Below are 19158 nucleotides of genomic sequence, written 5' to 3' on the forward strand. Positions count from 1 at the left end.
CCGTGTGGGTTACCGTGTGAGTGAGTGTGTGGGTGACCGTGTGGGTGACCGTGTGGGTGAGCGTGTGAGTTAGTGTGTGGGTGAGCGTGTGAGTGAGTGTGTGGGTGAGTGTGTGGGGGTAAAGGTTTGTGGGTGACCGTTTGGGTGACCGTGTGGGTGACCGTGTGGGTGAGTGTGGTGGTGACCGTGTGGGTGAGTGTGGTGGTAAGCGTGGGGGTGACCGTGGGGGTGACCGTGTGGGTGAGTGTGGTGGTGACCGTGTGGGTGACCGTGTGGGTGACCGTGTGGGTGAGTGTGGTGGTAAGCGTGGGGGTGACCGTGGGGGTGACCGTGTGGGTGAGTGTGGTGGTGACCGTGTGGGTGACCGTGTGGGTGACCGTGTGGGTGAGTGTGGTGGTAAGCGTGGGGGTGACCGTGGGGGTGAGCGTGGTGGTGACCGTGTGGGTGACCGTGTGCGTGACCGTGTGGGTGAGGGTGTGGGTTAACGTGTGGGTGAGCGTGTGAGTGAGTGTGTGGGTGACCGTGTGGGTGAGCGTGTGAGTGAGTGTGTGGGTGACCGTGTGGGTGACCGTGTGAGTGAGTGTGTGGGTGAGCGTGTGGGTGAGCGTGTAGGTGACCGTGTGGGTGACCGTGTGGGTGAGGGTGGGTTACCGTGTGGGTGAGCGTGTGAGTGACCGTGTGGGTGGGTGAGTGTGTGGGTGACCGTGCGGGTGAGCATGTGGGTGACCGTGTGGGTGAGTGTGGGGGTGGGGAGAGGTCATGGGCCACCTCCTCCAGAGCGAAGTAGGGCTCCTCAATCTCCCGCATGGGGTCGTTGAGGTACAGCTCCATGAAGCGACGCACTTTCGACACGTCGTTGGCCCAGCTCTCCTGCGTGCAGCCACGGCGGCAAGGACAACAACACAACAACAGCAACAACACACGCGGATATCAACATCAATAACAACATGAACAATCACAACACAACATCATCGCTCTCTCTCCTCATCATGGTGGAATTTAGGAGACCCATAGACTCATCACACAGCAGAGAGCCAGAGACTCATCACACAGCAGAGAGCCAGAGACTCATCACACAGCAGAGAGCCATAGACTCATCACACAGCAGAGACCCATAGACTCATCACACAGCAGAGACCCATAGACTCATCACACTGCAGAGACCCATAGACTCATCACACAGCAGAGACCCATAGACTCATCACACAGCAGAGAGCCATAGACTCATCACACTGCAGAGACCCATAGACTCATCACACAGCAGAGAGCCATAGACTCATCACACAGCAAGAGCCATAGACTCATCACACAACAGAGAGCCATAGACTCATCACACAGCAGAGAGCCACAGACTCATCACACAGCAGAGAGCCAGACTCATCACACAGCAGAGAGCCACAGACTCATCACACAGCAGAGCCATAGACTCATCACACAGCAGAGACCCATAGACTCACACAGCAGAGCCACACTTACACACACGTACACACACACACGTACACACACACAGACCCACACGTACACACACACACACGCACACACACACACATGTACACACACACACACGTACACACACACACACGTACACACACACACACATGCTCTGCCGCTAACTCACCTTCTGGTCCCAGATGAGAAACTTCTGAAACTCATCCAGAGGAATGCGGTTCCTGCGGACGAGAAAAAGAAAAACGCGCAAAAGGTAAAAGTGCCGTACAGCTCGTGGGTAAACACACCCACAGGAGCTAATGACACGGGAGTCAGTTGTGAGTGTGAAGGGACTGGTGGTTAAGGGAGGTAATGACAGGGGAGTCAGTTGTGAGTGTGAAGGGACTGGTGGCCATGGGAGGTAATGACACGGGAGTCAGTTGTGAGTGCGAAGGGACTGGTGGCCACGGGAGGTAATGACAGAGGAGTCAGCTGTGAGTGTGAAGGGACTGGTGGCCACGGGAGGTAATGACAGGGGGGTCAGTTGTGAGTGCGAAGGGACTGGTGGCCACGGGAGGTAATGACAGGGGGTCAGCTGTGAGGTGAAGGGACTGGTGGCCACGGGAGGTAATGACAGGGGGGTCAGCTGTGAGTGTGAAGGGACTGGTGGCCACGGGAGGTAATGACAGGGGGGTCAGTTGTGAGTGCGAAGGGACTGGTGGCCACGGGAGGTAATGACAGGGGGGTCAGTTGTGAGTGCGAAGGGACTGGTGGCCACGGGAGGTAATGAGAGGGGAGTCAGCTGTGAGTGCAAAGGGACTGGTGGCCACGGGAGGTAATGACAGGGGAGTCAGTTGTGAGTGTGAAGGGACTGGTGGCCACGGGAGGTAATGACACGGGAGTCAGTTGTGAGTGCGAAGGGACTGGTGGCCACGGGAGTTAATGACAGGGGAGTCAGCTGTGAGTGTGAAGGGACTGGTGGCCATGGGAGGTAATGACAGGGGAGTCAGTTGTGAGTGTGAAGGGACTGGTGGCCACGGGAGTTAATGACAGGGGAGTCAGCTGTGAGTGTGAAGAGACTGGTGGCTACGGGAGGTAATGACAGGGGAGTCAGCCTGCAGTGTGAGTGGACTGGTGGCCACGGGAGGTAATGACAGGGTAGTCAGCTGTGAGTGTGAAGGGACTGGTGGCCATGGGAGGTAGTGACAGGGGAGTCAGTTGTGAGTGTGAAGGGACTGGTGGCTACGGGAGGTAATGACAGGGGAGTCAGCTGTGAGTGTGAAGGGACTGGTGGCCACGGGAGGTAATGACAGGGGAGTCAGTTGTGAGTGTGAAGGGACTGGTGGCCACGGGAGGTAATGACAGGGGAGTCAGTTGTGAGTGTGAAGGGACTGGTGGCCACGGGAGGTAATGACAGGGGAGTCAGCTGTGAGTGTGAAGGGACTGGTGGCCACGGGAGGTAATGACAGGGGAGTCAGCTGTGAGTGTGAAGGGACTGGTGGCCACGGGAGGTAATGACAGGGGAGTCAGCTGTGAGTGTGAAGGGACTGGTGGCCACGGGAGGTAATGACAGGGGGAGTCAGTTGTGAGTACACAGAGATTCAGAGACCCATAGACACTCACAGGAACTCAAAGACCCATAGAGACTCACATAGACTTAGAGACCCATAGAGATGCACAGCGACTCAGAAACCCACAGAGACTCAGAGACCCAGAGACTCAGAAACTCACAGAGACTCAGAGACCCATAGAGACCCACAGAGACTGACAGAGACTCGCAGAGACTCAGATACCCATAAAACGCACAGAGACTCAGAGACCCATAGAGACCCACAGAGACTCACAGAGACTCAGAAACACACAGAGATGCACAGAGACTCACAAGACCCATAGAGACGCACACTGGCGCACGGGGTAAATGCTGTGTGTACCTGAAGCTCACGGACAGACCCTGTTCCAGGAGATGCTGCAGGATCTGTAAGACAATGAGCACAGCGTAGCCCCTGTTATTGCAACTCCGCTAGTCTATGGGACGTCCGGTAACAACAACAGATACAAACACGTGGCCAAAGCTGCAGTGCACCACCATCATCATCATCACCACCATCATCGTCGTCATCACCACCACCATCGTCATCATCACCACCATCATCATCACTGTTATTATCACCACGATCATCGTCATCATCACCACCATCATCATCATCACCGCCAACACCATTGTTATTATCACCACAATCATCATCATCACCGCCACCACCATCGTCATCGTCATCATCACCACGATCATCGTAATCGTCACCACCATCATCATCGTTATCATCACCACAATCATCGTCATCATCACCACCATCATTGTCATCACTACGATCATCATCATCACTACGATCATCATCATCATCATCACCACGATCACCATCATCACCACCATCGTCATCATCATCACAATCATCATCATCACCACAACGATCATCGTCATCATCACCACCCATCATCATCATCACCACCACATCACCGCGGACAACCACACCCCACCAACGCCGCCACCACCACCACCGTCACCGCCATCGGCACTCACCACACGCTGGCGTCAAACATGAGGTTCTTGTAGAAAAGTGCAAACTGCTCAAAGGACATTTCTGTTGGGCTGGCTCCACCATCCTGCACACAGCACACACACAGCACACCCACAACACAGCACACACACAGCCACCAGCACGTACAGCACCACAGCACATACAGCACACACACACATAGCACACACACACAACACACACAGCACCACACAGCACCTCCGGTTAGCACAGTTGACTACGTATGGAGCAAATGAAGAGTTTCAACATACGCACACACTTACACCACACACACACCTTACACACACACACACTTACACACACAACACACAGATTCCCAGTGTAGCCTGTAACAGACTGTTGGGGCAAGTGCTGTTAGCGAGTAGCAGCTCCTCACACACAGACACACTCACTCACACACAGACACAATCACTCACTCACACACAGACACACTCACTCACAGACCCACTCACTCACACACAGACACACTCACACACAGACACACTCACTCACATACAGACTCACTCACACACAGACACTCACAGACAGACACACTCACTCACTCCACACACGACACACTCACTCACACACAGACACACTCACACACAGACGCACTCACTCACTCACACACAGACGCACTTACTCACACACAGACACACTCACACACGAACACACAGACACACTCACTCACACACACACAGACACACTCACTCACACACACACCAGACACACTCACTCACACACAGACACACTCACCCACACACAGACACACTCACTCACACACACTCACACACAGGCACACAACTCACTCACTCACACTCACACACTCACACACAGACACACTCACACACGAACGTGTGTGCGTGCGTGCCGCAAGAGTCACCCACCACGAACTTGTCCCTCAGGTAGCGCATGCTGGGCACCTTGAAGTTGACATTTGGCAGGAAGACTTTTAGCTCCTTCATGCCCACACTGAGGAGACAGGGAGCACGTGAGAGTAGCCTGTGGGTCTCTCTGTGTGAGTCTGTGGGTCTCTGTGTGAGTCTGTGGGTCTCTGTGCGAGTCTGTGGGTCTCTCTGTGTGAGTCTGTGGGTCTCTGTGCGAGTCTGTGGGTCTCTGTGCGAGTCTATGGGTCTCTGTGTGAGTCTGTGGGTCTCTGTGTGAGTCTGTGGGTCACTGTGTGAGTCTGTGGGTCTCTGTGTGAGTCTGTGGGTCTCTGTGCGAGTCTGTGGGTCTCTGTGTGAGTCTGTGGGTCTCTGTGTGAGTAGTCTGTAGGTATCTCTGTGTGAGTCTGTGGGTCTCTGTGTGAGTAGTCTATGGGTCTCTGTGTGAGTCTGTGGGTCTCTGTGTGAGTCTTGGGTCTCTGTGTGAGTCTGTGGGTCTCTGTGTGAGTCTATGGGGTCTCTGTGTGAGTCTGTGGGTCTCTCTGTGTGAGTCTGTGGGTCTCTGTGTGAGTCTGTGGGTCTCTGTGTGAGTCTGTGGGTCTCTGTGTGAGTCTGTGAGTCTCTGTGTGAGTAGTCTATGGGTCTCTGTGTGAGTCTGTGGGTCTCTCTGTGTGAGTCTGTGGGTCTCTGTGCGAGTCTGTGGGTCTCTCTGTGTGAGTCTGTGGGTCTCTGTGTGAGTCTGTGGGTCTCTGTGCGAGTCTGTGGGTCTCTCTGTGTGAGTCTGTGGGTCTCTGTGTGAGTATGTGGGTCTCTGTGTGAGCTGTGGGTCTCTGTGTGAGTCTGTGGGTCTCTGTGTGAGTCTATGGGTCTCTGTGTGAGTAGTCTGTGGGTCTCTGTGTGAGTCTGTGGGTCTCTGTGTGAGTAGTCTATGGGTCTCTGTGTGAGTCTGTGGGTCTCTCTGTGTGAGTCTGTGGGTCTCTGTGTGAGTCTCTGTGTGAGTCTGTGGGTCTCTGTGTGAGTAGTCTATGGGTCTCTGTATGAGTCTGTGGTTATCTCTGTGTGAGTCTGTGTGAGTCTGTGGGTCTCTGTGTGAGTCTGTGGGTCTCTGTGTGAGTAGTCTGTGGGTCTCTGTGTAAGTCTGTGGTCTCTGTGTGAGTCTATGGGTCTCTCTGTGTGAGTCTGTGGGTCTCTGTGTGAGTCTGTGGGTCTCTGTGTGAGTAGTCTGTAGGTGTCTATGGGTCTCTGTGTGAGTCTGTGGGTCTCTGTGTGAGTCTGTGGGTCTCTGTGTGAGTCTGTGGGTCTCTGTGTGAGTCTGTGGGTCTCTGTGTGAGTAGTCTGTGGGTGTCTATGGGTCCTCTGTGTGAGTCTGTGGGTCTCTGTGTGAGTAGTCTGTGGGTGTCTATGGGTCTCTGTGTGAGTCTGTGGGTCTCTGTGTGAGTCTGTGGGTCTCTGTGTGAGTCTGTGGGTCTCTGTGTGAGTCTGTGGGTCTCTGTGTGAGTAGTCTGTGGGTGTCTATGGGTCTCTGTGTGAGTCTATGGGTCTCTGTGTGAGTCTGTGGGTCTCTGTGTGAGTCTGTGGGTCTCTGTGAGAGTCTGTGGGTCTCTGTGTGAATCTGTGGGTCTCTGTGTGAGTAGTCTATGGGTCTCTGTGTGAGTCTGTGGTTATCTCTGTGTGAGTCTGTGAGTCTGTGAGTCTGTGTTGAGTCTGTGGGTCTCTGTGTGAGTCTGTGGGTCTCTGTGTGAGTAGTCTGTGGGTCTCTGTGTGAGTCTGTGGGTCTCTTTGTGAGTCTGTGGGTCTCTGTGTGAGTCTATGGGTCTCTGTGTTAGTCTGTGGGTCTCTGTGTGAGTCTGTGGGTCTCTGTGTGAGTAGTCTGTGGGTGTCTATGGGTCTCTGTGTGAGTCTGTGGGTCTCTGTGTGAGTAGTCTATGGGTCTCTGTGTGAGTCTGTGGGTCTTTGTGAGAGTCTGTGGGTCTCTGTGTGAGTAGTCTGTGGGTCTCTGTGTGAGTAGTCTATGGGTCTCTGTGCGAGTCTGTGGGTCTCTGTGAGAGTCTGTGGGTCTCTGTGAGAGTCTGTGGGTCTCTGTGTGAGTAGTCTGTGGGTGTCTATGGGTCTCTATGGTGTGAGTCTAAAGGTCTATACTTGTGTAGTGTGTAGTAGTGTACTATATAGTAGTGTGTAGTGTATATTAGTGTGTAGTGGAATGTATAGTATGTGTGCAAGTGTGTGTGTGCATGCGTATGTGTGTGTGTATGTGCCTGTGTGTGTGCGTGTGCGCGTGTGTGCGTGTGCGCATGCCTGTGTGCGTGTGCCTGTGTGTGTATATGCCTGTGTGCGTGCGTGTGCCTGTGTGTGTGTGTGTGTGCGTGCGTGTGCCTGTGTGTGTATATGCCTGTGTGCGTGCCTGTGTGTGTGTGTGCGTGCGTATGCCTGTGTGTGTGCCTGTGTGTGTGTGTGCGTGTGCGCGTGTGTGCGTGTGCGCATGCCTGTGTGCGTGTGCGCATGCCTGTGTGCGTGCCTGTGTGTGTGTGTGCGTGTGCGTGCGTGTGCCTGTGTGTGTGAGTGCGGGGAGCGGATGGGCAGCGTTGGTGTAGTGCTTAGCGCTGCGCTGCGCTACGAACCCGGCTTATGACCCGAGTTCGATTCGCGCTCACGGCCAACACCGGTGACGATTATCTGAACCGGTCCTGGGCCTCCCCTAGGTCGACTCGGCCTCAAATGAGTTACCCGGTGCGGTGTGCAGTAAACATCGCCACACGGGCAGACCCAGCACCTGCTGGGTCTGTCCCGTGACCTCCTCCTCCTCCTGCACCTAGCCTGGCACAGCAGTCAACCCACGGCACCTGCTGGGTCTGTCCCGTGACCTCCTCCTCCTGCACCTAGCCTGGCACAGCAGTCAACCCATGGCACCTGCTGGGTCTGTCCCGTGACCTCCTCCTGCACCTAGCCTGGCACAGCAATCAACCCATGGCACCTGCTGGGTCTGTCCCGTGACCTCCTCCTCCTGCACCTAGCCTAGCACAGCAATCAACCCACGGCACCTGCTGGGTCTGCCACGTGACCTCCTCCTGCACCTAGCCTGGCACAGCAGTCAACCCACGGCACCCGCTGGGTCTGTCCCGTGACCTCCTCCTGCACCTAGCCTGGCACAGCAGTCAACCCACGGCACCTGCTGGGTCTGCCCCGTGACCTCCTCCTCCTGCACCTAGCCTGGCACAGCAGTCAACCCACGGCACCTGCTGGGTCTGCCCGGTGACCTCCTGCTCCTGCACCTAGCCTGGCACAGCAGTCAACCCACGGCACCTGCTGGGTCTGCCCCGTGACCTCCTCCTGCACCTAGCCTGGCACGGGCGGTGACGTCACCGCGGCTTCACTGGTATCGGTGGGCGCGCACCCGCCGGTTGCCGGGCGACGCCGCAGGAGGCCGTGGAGTTCCACCGACGGTTATCTTTGCCAGGAGGCCGGGATCTTTGCCGATAACGTACAAGCGGCTTCCTCCAGCCGGGCGAAAGGAAGCCGTTTGGAAGCCACCCACACCGACAACACACACACACCCACACACACACACCCACCACACACCCAGCCACACACACACACACACCCACACACACAACCCAGCCACACACACACACGCACACCCACACACTCCACCCCGCAGCCACACACACACACGCACCCAGCCACACCACACCCACACACGCACCCACCCACCTACCCAGCCACACACACACACAACCACACACCCCGCACCCACACACACAACACACCCAGCCACACACACCCACCCAGCCACACACACACCCACACCCAGCCACACATACACCCCACCCAGCCACACACACACACACACCCAGCCACACACACACACCCACCCAGCCACACACACACACCCACCCAACCACACACCCACACACAGCCAGCCACACATAGACCCCACCCAGCCACACACACCCAGCCACACACAGCCATCCACCCACATACCCACCACACCCACAAACCCACCCACACCCACCAACCCACCCACACCCACCAACCCACCCACACCCACCAACCCACCCACACCCACCAACCCACCCACACCCACCAACCCACCCACACCCACATACCCACCCACACCCACCAACCCACCCACACCCACCAACCCACCCACACCCACCAACCCACCCACACCCACCAACCCACCCACACCCACCAACCCACCAACACCCAGGCGGGGTCCAGGACCAGACCCGGCATGAGGGGGGAGAGAAGGCAAAACCACCACGGCGCCCACTCGGCCGGGAATCGATAACACATGTGTGTGTGTGTGTGTACACGTGTGTGTGTGTGTGTGTACGTGTGTGTACGTGTGTGTGTGTACGTGCATTTGTGTATGTACGTGCGTGTGTGTGTACGTGTGTGTGTGTGTACATGTGTGTGTGTCTACGTGCGTGTGTGTGTGTACGTGTGTGTGTACGTGCGTGTGTACGTGCGTGTGTGTGTGTACGTGCGTGCGTGTGTACGTGCATGTGTGTGTGTACGTGCGTGCGTGTACGTGTGTGTGTGTGTACGTGCATGTGTGTACGTGCATGTGTGTGTGTGTGTACGTGCGTGTGTGTGCCGGGTAAGGTCCTGGCAAGGATTATTCAACATCGCCTTTCTAGGCACGCTGAGGAGAGGCTTGCGGAGCCCCAATGCGGTTTCAGGAAAGGGCGGTCCTGTACAGATGCCATATTTTCTGTCCGTCTGCTACAGCAGAGGTGTAGGGAATTCCAAAAAGACCTACATCTCTGCTTTATTGACCTGGTCAAGGCCTATGATACCATCAGTAGGCCTGGGCTCTGGGTTGTTCTTCGTGCTTTCGGAGTCCCTGACCCTCTGCTCACGATCATTAAGGACCTTCATGATGGTGAGCGGGCCCGGGTAAAACTACGTGGCTGGGAGTCGGAGCCTTTCCCTGTACACCTTGGGGTGCGACAGGGATGTCCTCTGGCTCCCACATTATTTAACATCTATTTTGACTGCGTAGTTTGTGAAGCCTTCAATAGCTGTACCGGGGGAATTTCCATTTGGTACAGATATAATGGGAGGCTGATCGATGTCCGGGTGCGATCAAGGGATGGCTCCCTATTGGTCAACCACGTTATGTATGCCGATGATTTGGTAATAGCTGCTCATTCAGAGGAGGAGTTGGGAGACGCTGCTGCTGAGACTGGAGCATGCCACTAAGAGGTGGGGCCTTACCATCAGCCCCACCAAAACTCAGCACCTGCCTGGGTATTTTGTACCATCGGACACTCCACCCCCACAACTCCCAATCGGCGATGGGGCAGTTGTGGAGAGAGTGGAGAGTTTCCCATACCTGGGCAGTGTGTTTATGACCGGCTCCAGTTTAACAGCAGAGGTCAGTCGAGCGGCAATATCTTTTCATTGGTTGCGTAACGCTGTTTGGAAGCTACCTGGTCTGTCGCTCCGCACGAAGCTTCAGGTCTTCTCGGCCACAGTCATTCCCTCCCTTCTCTACGCTTGTGAAACGTGGACCCCCCTAATGGAACATCTTCGCCGGTTGGAAACATTTAGGCTGGCCTGCCTACGATCCATCATGGGTTTAGCCAGGCTGGATTGTGTGAGGAGCTCACAAATCGTTGAAAGATCTGGACAAAGTCGCATCTGTGAGCTCCTCCGGCAGGCAAGGCTGCGTTCGCTGGGCCATGTAGCCCGCATGCCCAGCTACCGCATGCCTAAACAGCTTTTGTTCGGCCGGATCGAGGGGGCTAAACGGGCGCGGCACAGGCTAGAGAAGAGATGGAGTGACGTGGTACAGGAGGACGTGGAGCTGAGTGAACTTGCCGATGACCGGTACCAGCGGTGTCAAGATCGGCCTCTGTGGAGGAGGCTCGTGAAGGACGCTACTGGGCAGTTGGAGGCAGTCGCCCTCCAACAACAACGGAGGGCGGAGGAGCGACGCTCACAACAACGAGCGGAGCGCCGGGTGGCCAAAGCACAGCGAGTTGGCACAATGGGGGCACAGGTGGTGCATCAGCCAGTCATCTCAGTCAGTCGACCCGTGGCACCTGCTGGGTCTGCCCCGTGACCTCCTGCCAGCGGGCGTTCAACACTTCACATGGCCTCAAGGTGCACATAGCCTGGCACAAGCGTCGTAGTGACGTCACCGCCACTTAGTGGCGAATGGCGGTTGTTGTTGCTGCTGTGTGATGAGTCTATGGGTCTCTGTGTGAGTAGTCTATGTGTCTCTGTGTGGGTAGTCTGTGGGTCTCTGTGTGATGAGTCTATGGGTCTCTGTGTGGGTAGTCTGTGGGTCTCTGTGTGAGTAGTCTGTGGGTCTCTGTGTGGGTAGTCTGTGGGTCTCTGTGTGAGTAGTCTATGGGTCTCTGTGTGAGTAGTCTATGGGTCTGTGTGAGTAGTCTGTGGGTCTCTGTGTGAGTAGTCTATGGGTCTCTGTGTGAGTAGTCTATGGGTCTGTGTGAGTAGTCTATGTGTCTCTGTGTGGGTAGTCTATGGGTCTCTGTGTGAGTAGTCTATGGGTCTCTGTGTGAGTAGTCTATGGGTCTGTGTGAGTAGTCTATGGGTCTCTGTGTGAGTAGTCTATGGGTCTCTGTGTGGGTAGTCTATGGGTCTCTGTGTGAGTAGTCTATGGGTCTCTGTGTGAGTAGTCTATGGGTCTCTATGGAGGTGCTGGCAGGGGGAGGTTCGTGTTGGTGGCTGGACTCACGTGTTGCCGCGGTTACGATCCAACGAGTAGAACTGTTTCCTCAACCACCTGCGAAGGAATGCAGAGAGCCATAGACTCATCACACAGCAGAGAGCCATAGACTCATCACACAGCAGAGACCCACAGACTCATCACACAGCAGAGTGTGTGTGTGTGTGCATGAGGGAGTGTGTGTGTGTGTGTGAGTGAGGGAGCGAGTGTGTGTGCGAGCGAGCGAGTGAGCGTGCGAGTGTGTGAATGTGGGAGTGAGTGAGCGTGTGAGTGTACGTGCGAGTGTGTGTGCAAGTGTGGGAGTGAGCGAGCGAGTGAGTGTGCGTGCGAGTGTGGGAGTGAGCGAGCGTGTGTGTGTGCGTGCGTGCGAGTGTGCGTACGAGCGAGGGTGTCCGTGCGTGCGTGTGTGTCCGTGTGTGCGTGCGTGCACGTGCGTGTGTCCGTGCGTGCGCGCGAGCTGACCGGCGTACCGTTCGATCTGCAGGGGCGTGGCGGACTTCTGTGTGTCGGCCACAAACCACTGCAGGCCCATCAGCCAGATCTTCACATCCTCCCGCGTCAGGGCTGGAAGGGTGCGATTACACACAAACAAAAAACAAAGATCCCCCATAAAGCCTTAACAGACTGTAGGGGCAAGTGCTGTTAGCGAGCACCTATGAAGGCCGGCACGGCACACGAGGGGGTGGGTGGCCAGCACCACGCCCGACCGCCTTTGTCTCCCCAGTGGCGATGTTTACACACCTCACCAGGTACTCATTTGAGGCTGAGTCGACCTAGGGGAGGCCCATGACCGGTTCAGATAATCGTCACCGGTGTTGGCCGTGAGCGGGAATCGAACCCGGGTCGCTGGGTTCATAGCACAGTGCGCTAACCGCTGTACCACCGCTCCCCCCACACACACACACGCGTACACACACACGCACACACACGTACACACACACACACGCACACACACACACGCACACACACACAGGCACACACAGGCACACACACGCACGCACACACGCATGCACACGCACACACACGCACACAAAGATCCCCCGTGTAGCTTTAACAGACTGTAGGGGCAAGTGCTGTTAGCGAGCGGCACCTACGAAGGCTACCGGCACGGTGGCACACGAGGGGGTGGGTGGCCAGCATCACGCCCGGCCGCCTTTGTCTCTCCCCCAGTGGCGATGTTTACTACTACACCACCGCTACACCAGGTAACTCATTTGAGGCCGAGTCGACCTAGGGGAGGCCCAGGACCGGTTTAGAAAATCGTCACTGGTGTTGGCCGTGAGCGGGAATCGAACTCGGGTCGCCGGGTTCGTAGCGCAGCGTAGTGCTAACCACTGCCCCACCACTCCCCAACACACATGCGCACACACACGCACGCATACACACGCACGCATACACACGCACACACACATACACACAGAGACACAAAGACAAAGGTCCCCCGTGTAGCCTCTAACAGGCTGTCGGGGCAAGTGCTGTTCGTAGCGAGTAGCAACAGCAGTGTCTATAGACACTCAGTGGGACCTTAGCTGCTCAACTAAAAAAAAATGTCGTTTTTGGTGTAGAGATGTTGACTACCTCGCCTGGTATGCAGGAGGTCGTGGGTTCGATCCAGACCCCTGACGATGCCTGCTGCTACTGCTGTACATGTGGAGTCTGCGTCTCTCATCATCATAATCACGGTGACTAGGAGATGTTGACTACCTCGCCTGGTCTACAGGAGGTCCTGGTCTACAGTAGTTCGTGGGTTCGATCCCTGCTGCTGTATATGTGGAGTCTGTGTCTCTCTCATCATCATCATCATCACCACAGTGGCTTGGAGATGTTGACTACCTCGCCTGGGCTACAGGAGGTCGTGGGTTCGATCCCGACCCCTGACAATGCCTGCTGCTGCTGCTGTTGTCTATGTGGAGTCTGCGTCTCTCTCCCCGTGGCGGTCACCGCCTCTAGAATGGAAGTCGCCATGCCCTCAGAGTTATTCGGCCGCTGCTCTGAATTCTAACAGCCGTGACGACAGCAATGACAGCAGCCACCTGGGGGGGCTGCTGTCATTCGTCATCGCTACGTGGTGTTTCTGTGGGTCTCTGTGTGTCTCTGTGTGTCTCTGTGGGTCTCTGTGGGTCTCTGTGGGTCTCTGTGGGTCTCTATGGGTCTCTATGATGGGTCTCTATGATGGGTCTCTATGTGTTTATGTGGGTCTCTGTGTCTCTATGATGGGTCTCTATGTGTTTCTGTGGGTCTCTATGTGTCTCTGTGGGTCTCTGTGTGTCTCTATGATGGGTCGCTGTGGGTCTCTATGTGTTTCTGTGGGTCTCTGTGGGTCTCTATGTGTTTCTGTGGGTCTCTGTGTCTCTATGATGGGTCTCTGTGGGTCTCTATGGGGCTCTGCGTGTCTCTGTGTATCTATGTGTTGCTATGCGACTCTATGGGTCTCTGTGTATCTATGGGTCTCGATGGGTCACTATGTGTCTCTATGTGTCTCTATCATCTGTGATGGTGGTGATGTATGATGATGGTGGTGATGATTGTGATGATGGTGGTGATGGTGCTGATGGTGATGATGGTGGTGATGGTGATGGTGGTGATGATGATGGTGATGATGATGATGGTGGTGGTGATGATGGTGGTGGTGATGATGGTGGTGGTGGTGATGGTGATGATGATGGTGGTGGTGGTGGTGGTGATGATGGTGGTGGTGGTGATGGTGATGATGATGGTGGTGATGATGATGATGGTGATGATGATGATGGTGGTGGTGGTGATGGTAGTGGTGGTGATGATGATGATGGTGGTGATGGTGATGATGATGATGGTGGTGGTGATGATGATGATGATGGTGGTGGTGATGATGATGATGGTGGTGGTGATGATGATGATGATGGTGGTGGTGATGGTGGTGATGGTAGTGATGGTGGTGATGGTAGTGATGATGATGGTGGTGGTGATGGTGGTGATGGTAGTGATGGTGGTGATGGTAGTGATGATGATGGTGGTGGTGATGATGATGATGATGGTGGTGGTGATGATGATGATGGTGGTGGTGGTGGTGATGGTGGTGATGATGGTGGTGATGGTGATGATGGTGATGATGGTGGTGATGGTGATGATGGTGGTGATGGTGATGGTGGTGATGATGGTGGTGATGGTGATGATGGTGATGATGGTGGTGATGGTGATGATGGTGATGATGATGGTGGTGATGGTGGTGATGGTGGTGATGATGATGGTGGTGATGGTGGTGGTGGTGATGGTGATGATGGTGATGATGGTGATGATGGTGATGGTGGTGATGGTGGTGATCATGGTGATGGTGGTGATGATGATGGTGGTGATGGTGGTGATGATGGTGATGATGGTGATGATGGTGGTGGTGATGGTGATGATGGTGGTGATGGTGGTGATGGTGGTGATGACGATGGTGGTGATGGTGGTGTGTGTGTGTGAGCTGCTATCATCTGCGATGGACCAGGTGGATTCTGTAAAAGATCTCCTACACAGTAGCTCGGTGGGGCATTACAGCTGGTAACATAAACACGTGGGTAGGTGGGTGAGTGGGTGGGTGAGTGGGTGGGTGAGTGAGTGAGTAGGTGGGTGAGTGGGTGAGTGGGTGGGTGACTGGATGAGTGAGTGAGTGGGTGGGTGAGTGGGTGGGTGAGTGGGTGACTGGGTGGGTGAGTGGGTGAGTCAGTGGGTGAGTGGGTGGGTGAATGGGTGGATGGGTGAGTGTGTGGATGGCTGGGTGGGTGAGTGTGTGGATGGCTGGGTGGGTGAGTGGATGACATGTACACACACACGTACATACATACACACACACGAATGCAGCTACTTCCTCAAGGAGTAGTAACTTTGCAAACCAAAGTGGCGATTGTGAACTTGCTGTAAATATCTTAGCGGCGAAAGAAGAATGATAAAAATTCGTTCAGTATTCATGACCCCGCTCTAGTATTTGTGCGTGTGTGTGTCGCGTGTGTGTCGCGCGTGTGTGTGTCGTCTGTGTGTGTGTCGTCTGTGTGTGTGTCCGTGTGTATTTTGTCAATGTGTGTGTGTCCTTGTGTATGTGTCCGTGTGTATGTCTGTGTGTCCGTATGTGTCTTTGTGTATGTGTGTCTGTCTGTCTGTGTGTGTCTGTCTGTGTCTGTGTGTCTGTCTGTGTCTGTGTGTGTCTGTGTGTGTCTCTGTGTGTCTGTGTGTGTCTGTGTGTGTCTGTCTGTGTGTGTGTCTGGCACAAGCGTCGTGGTGACGTCACCGCCACTTAGTGGCGAATGGCGGTTGTTGTTGTGTCTGTCTGTGTGTGTCTGTCTGTGTGTCTGTCTGTGCGTGTCTCTGTCGGCCGGGCGTGGTGCTGGCCACCCACCCCCTCAGGTGCCACCGCACCGGTAGCCTTCACAGGTGCTGCTGCTACTCGCTACTGACAGCACTTGCCCCTACAGCCCTGTTAGAGGCTACGCAGGGGATCTTTGACTTTGTCAGTGGGTTTAGTGAACTGCTGGGTGCAATCATGCATGGACACAGCGGGTGAGTGTACGGGTGAGTTAGTGAATGAGCGGGTGAGCGTACGGGTGAGTTAGTGAGTGAGCGTATGGGTGAGTTAGTGAGTGAGTAGGTGAGCGTACAGGTGGGTGAGTGAGTGTGTGAGTGAGTGAGCGGGTGAGCGTACGGGTGAGTTAGTGAGTGAGCGGGTGAGCGTACAGATGAGTGAGCGGGTGAGCATACGGGTGAGTTAGTCAGTGAGCGGGTGAGCGTACGGATGACTGAGTGAGCGGGTGAGCATATGGGCGAGTGAGTGAGCGGGTGAGTGTACGAGTGAGTGAGCGGGTGAGCGTATGGTTGAGTGAGCGGGTGAGCGGGTGAGTGAGTGAACGGATGAGTGAGCGTATGGTTGAGTGAGTGAGTGAGCGGGCGAGTGAGTGAGTGAGCGGGTGAGTGAGCGTATGGTTGAGTGAGTGAGCAGGTGAGCGAGTGAGTGAGTGAGCGGGTGAGTGAGCGTATGGTTGAGTGAGTGAGTGAGTGGGTGAGTGAGTGAGTGAGTAAGCGGGTGAGTGAGTGGTTGAGTGAGTGAGTGAGCGGGTGAGTGAGTGAATAAGCGGGTGAGTGAGTGGTTGAGTGAGTGAGTGAGCGGGTGAGTGAGTGAGTGGTTGAGTGATTGAGTGGTTGAGTGAGTGAGTGGTTGAGTGAGTGGTTGAGTGAGTGAGTGGTTGAATGAGTGGTTGAGTGAGTGAGTGGGTGAGTGAGTGGTTGAGTGAGTGAGTGTATGGTTGAGTGAGCGAGTGGTTGAGTGAGTGAGTGAGCGGGTGAGCATACGGGTGAGTGAGTGAGTGGTTGAGTGAGTGAGTGAGCATACGGGTGAGTGAGTGAGTGAGTGAGCGGGCGAGTTACCGGCGACGCTGAGGGTATGGTTGAGTGAGTGAGTGGTTGAGTGAGCGAGTGGTTGAGTGAGCGGGCGAGCGGGTGAGTGAGTGGTTGAGTGGTTGAGTGAGTGGTTGAGTGAGTGGTTGAGCGAGTGAGTGAGTGGGTGAGTGGTTGAGCGAGTGAGTGAGCGGGTGAGCATATGGGCGAGTGAGTGAGCGGGTGAGTGTACGAGTGAGTGAGCGGGTGAGCGTATGGTTGAGTGAGCGGGTGAGCGGGTGAGTGAGTGAACGGATGAGTGAGCGTATGGTTGAGTGAGTGAGTGAGCGGGCGAGTGAGTGAGTGAGCGGGTGAGTGAGCGTATGGTTGAGTGAGTGAGCAGGTGAGCGAGTGAGTGAGCAGGTGAGCGAGTGGTTGAGTGAGTGAGTGAGCGGGTGAGTGAGCGTATGGTTGAGTGAGTGAGTGAGTGGGTGAGTGAGTGAGTGAGTGGTTGAGTGAGTGAGTGAGCGGGTGAGTGAGTGAGTGGTTGAGTGATTGAGTGGTTGAGTGAGTGAGTGGTTGAGTGATTGAGTGGTTGAGTGAGTGAGTGGTTGAGTGAGTGGTTGAGTGAGTGAGTGGTTGAATGAGTGGTTGAATGAGTGAGTGGGTGAGTGAGTGGTTGAGTGAGTGAGTGTATGGTTGAGTGAGCGAGTGGTTGAGTGAGTGAGTGAGCGGGTGAGCATACGGGTGAGTGAGTGAGCGGTTGAGTGAGTGAGTGAGCATACGGGTGAGTGAGTGAGTGAGCGGGCGAGTTACCGGCGACGCTGAGGGTATGGTTGAGTGAGTGAGTGGTTGAGTGAGCGAGTGGTTGAGTGAGCGGGCGAGCGGGTGAGTGAGTGGTTGAGTGGTTGAGTGAGTGGTTGAGTGAGTGGTTGAGTGAGTGGTTGAGCGAGTGAGTGAGTGGGTGAGTGGTTGAGTGAGTGGTTGAGTGAGTGAGTGGTGAGTGAGTGAGTGGTGAGTGAGTGAGCGGCTGAGTGAGTGAGTCAGTGGTTGAGTGAGTGAGTGTGTGGTTGAGTGAGTGAGTGGTTAAGTGGTTGAGTGAGTGGTTGAGTGAGTGGTTGAGTGAGTGAGTGAGCGGGCGAGTGGTTGAGTGAGTGGTTGAGTGAGTGAGTGGTTGAGTGAGTGAGTGGTTGAGTGAGTGAGTGGTTGAGTGAGTGAGTGGTTGAGTGAGTGAGCGAGTGAGTGAGTGAGCGTATGGTTGAGTGAGTGAGTGGTTGAGTGAGTGAGTGGTTGAGTGAGCGGGTGAGTGGTTGAGTGAGTGAGTGGTTGAGTGAGTGAGTGGTGAGTGAGTGAGTGAGTGGTGAGTGAGTGAGTGAGCGGGTGAGTGAGTGAGTGGTTGAGTGAGAGAGTGGCTGAGTGAGTGAGTGAGTGGTTGAGTGAGTGAGTGGTTGAGTGAGTGAGTGAGTGGTTGAGTGAGTGAACGGGTGAGTGAGTGAGTGAGCGTATGGTTGAGTGAGTGGGTGAGTGAGTAAGTGAGTGGGTGAGTGAGTGAGTGAGCGGGTGAGCGAGCGTGTGGTTGAGTGAGTGAGTGGTTGAGTGAGTGAGTGAGCGTATGGTTGACTGAGTGAGTGGGTGAGTGAGTGAGTGAGCAAGTGAGTGAGTGGTTGAGTGAGTGAGCGAGTGAGTGAGTGAGCGTATGGTTGAGTGAGTGAGTGGTTAAGTGGTTGAGTGAGTGGTTGAGTGAGTGAGTGGTTGAGTGAGCGGGTGAGTGAGTGGGTGAGTGAGTGAGCGTATGGTTGAGTGAGTGAGTGGTTAAGTGGTTGAGTGAGTGGTTGAGTGAGTGAGTGAGTGGTTGAGTGAGCGGGTGAGTGAGTGGGTGAGTGAGTGAGTGGGTGAGTGGTTGAGTGAGTGGTTGAGTGAGTGGGTGAGTGGTTGAGTGAGTGGTTGAGTGAGTGGTTGAGTGAGTGGTTGAGTGAGTGGTTGAGTGAGTGGTTGAGTGGTTGAGCGTGTGGTTGAGTGAGTGAGCGGGCGAGTTACCGGCGACGCTGAGGGTGCGTAGGCGGAACTCGGAGCCGTAGAGGATGACGAGGCAGAGGGACGAGTCCACGTCCTCCACCACGCGGTCAAAGTCACGTGACTGCCGCCCCTCCCGCACCTCGCGGATCTCGCGGATGTCGACTGGGACACGGGCGGATGGTGAGGAGAGGGGGGAGGGGGTGAGGAGGGGTGAGGAGAGGGGGGGGGGGGG

General features: G+C 55.3%; 2 long non-coding RNA genes across 2 annotated transcripts; both read right to left on the reverse strand.

Moving 5' to 3' along the window:
- Window positions 1-768: 768 nt before the first annotated feature.
- LOC133363029 (uncharacterized) lies at window positions 769-3404 on the reverse strand. Its single transcript, XR_009757565.1, has 3 exons — window positions 3360-3404; window positions 1619-1670; window positions 769-870 (listed from the first exon to the last, which is right to left on the reverse strand). It is a non-coding gene; the product is annotated as an uncharacterized LOC133363029 (long non-coding RNA).
- Window positions 3405-4880: 1476 nt separating this feature from the next.
- On the reverse strand, window positions 4881-19089 carry LOC133363023 (uncharacterized). The gene is made up of 4 exons (XR_009757558.1): window positions 18948-19089; window positions 12056-12149; window positions 11595-11642; window positions 4881-4973 (listed from the first exon to the last, which is right to left on the reverse strand). It is a non-coding gene; the product is annotated as an uncharacterized LOC133363023 (long non-coding RNA).
- Window positions 19090-19158: the final 69 nt, after the last annotated feature.

Source organism: Lethenteron reissneri, unplaced genomic scaffold, assembly GCF_015708825.2.
Source record: "Lethenteron reissneri isolate LAM-NWPU_2019-01 unplaced genomic scaffold, ASM1570882v1 scaffold_1639, whole genome shotgun sequence".
Classification (NCBI taxonomy): Eukaryota; Metazoa; Chordata; class Hyperoartia; order Petromyzontiformes; family Petromyzontidae; genus Lethenteron; species Lethenteron reissneri.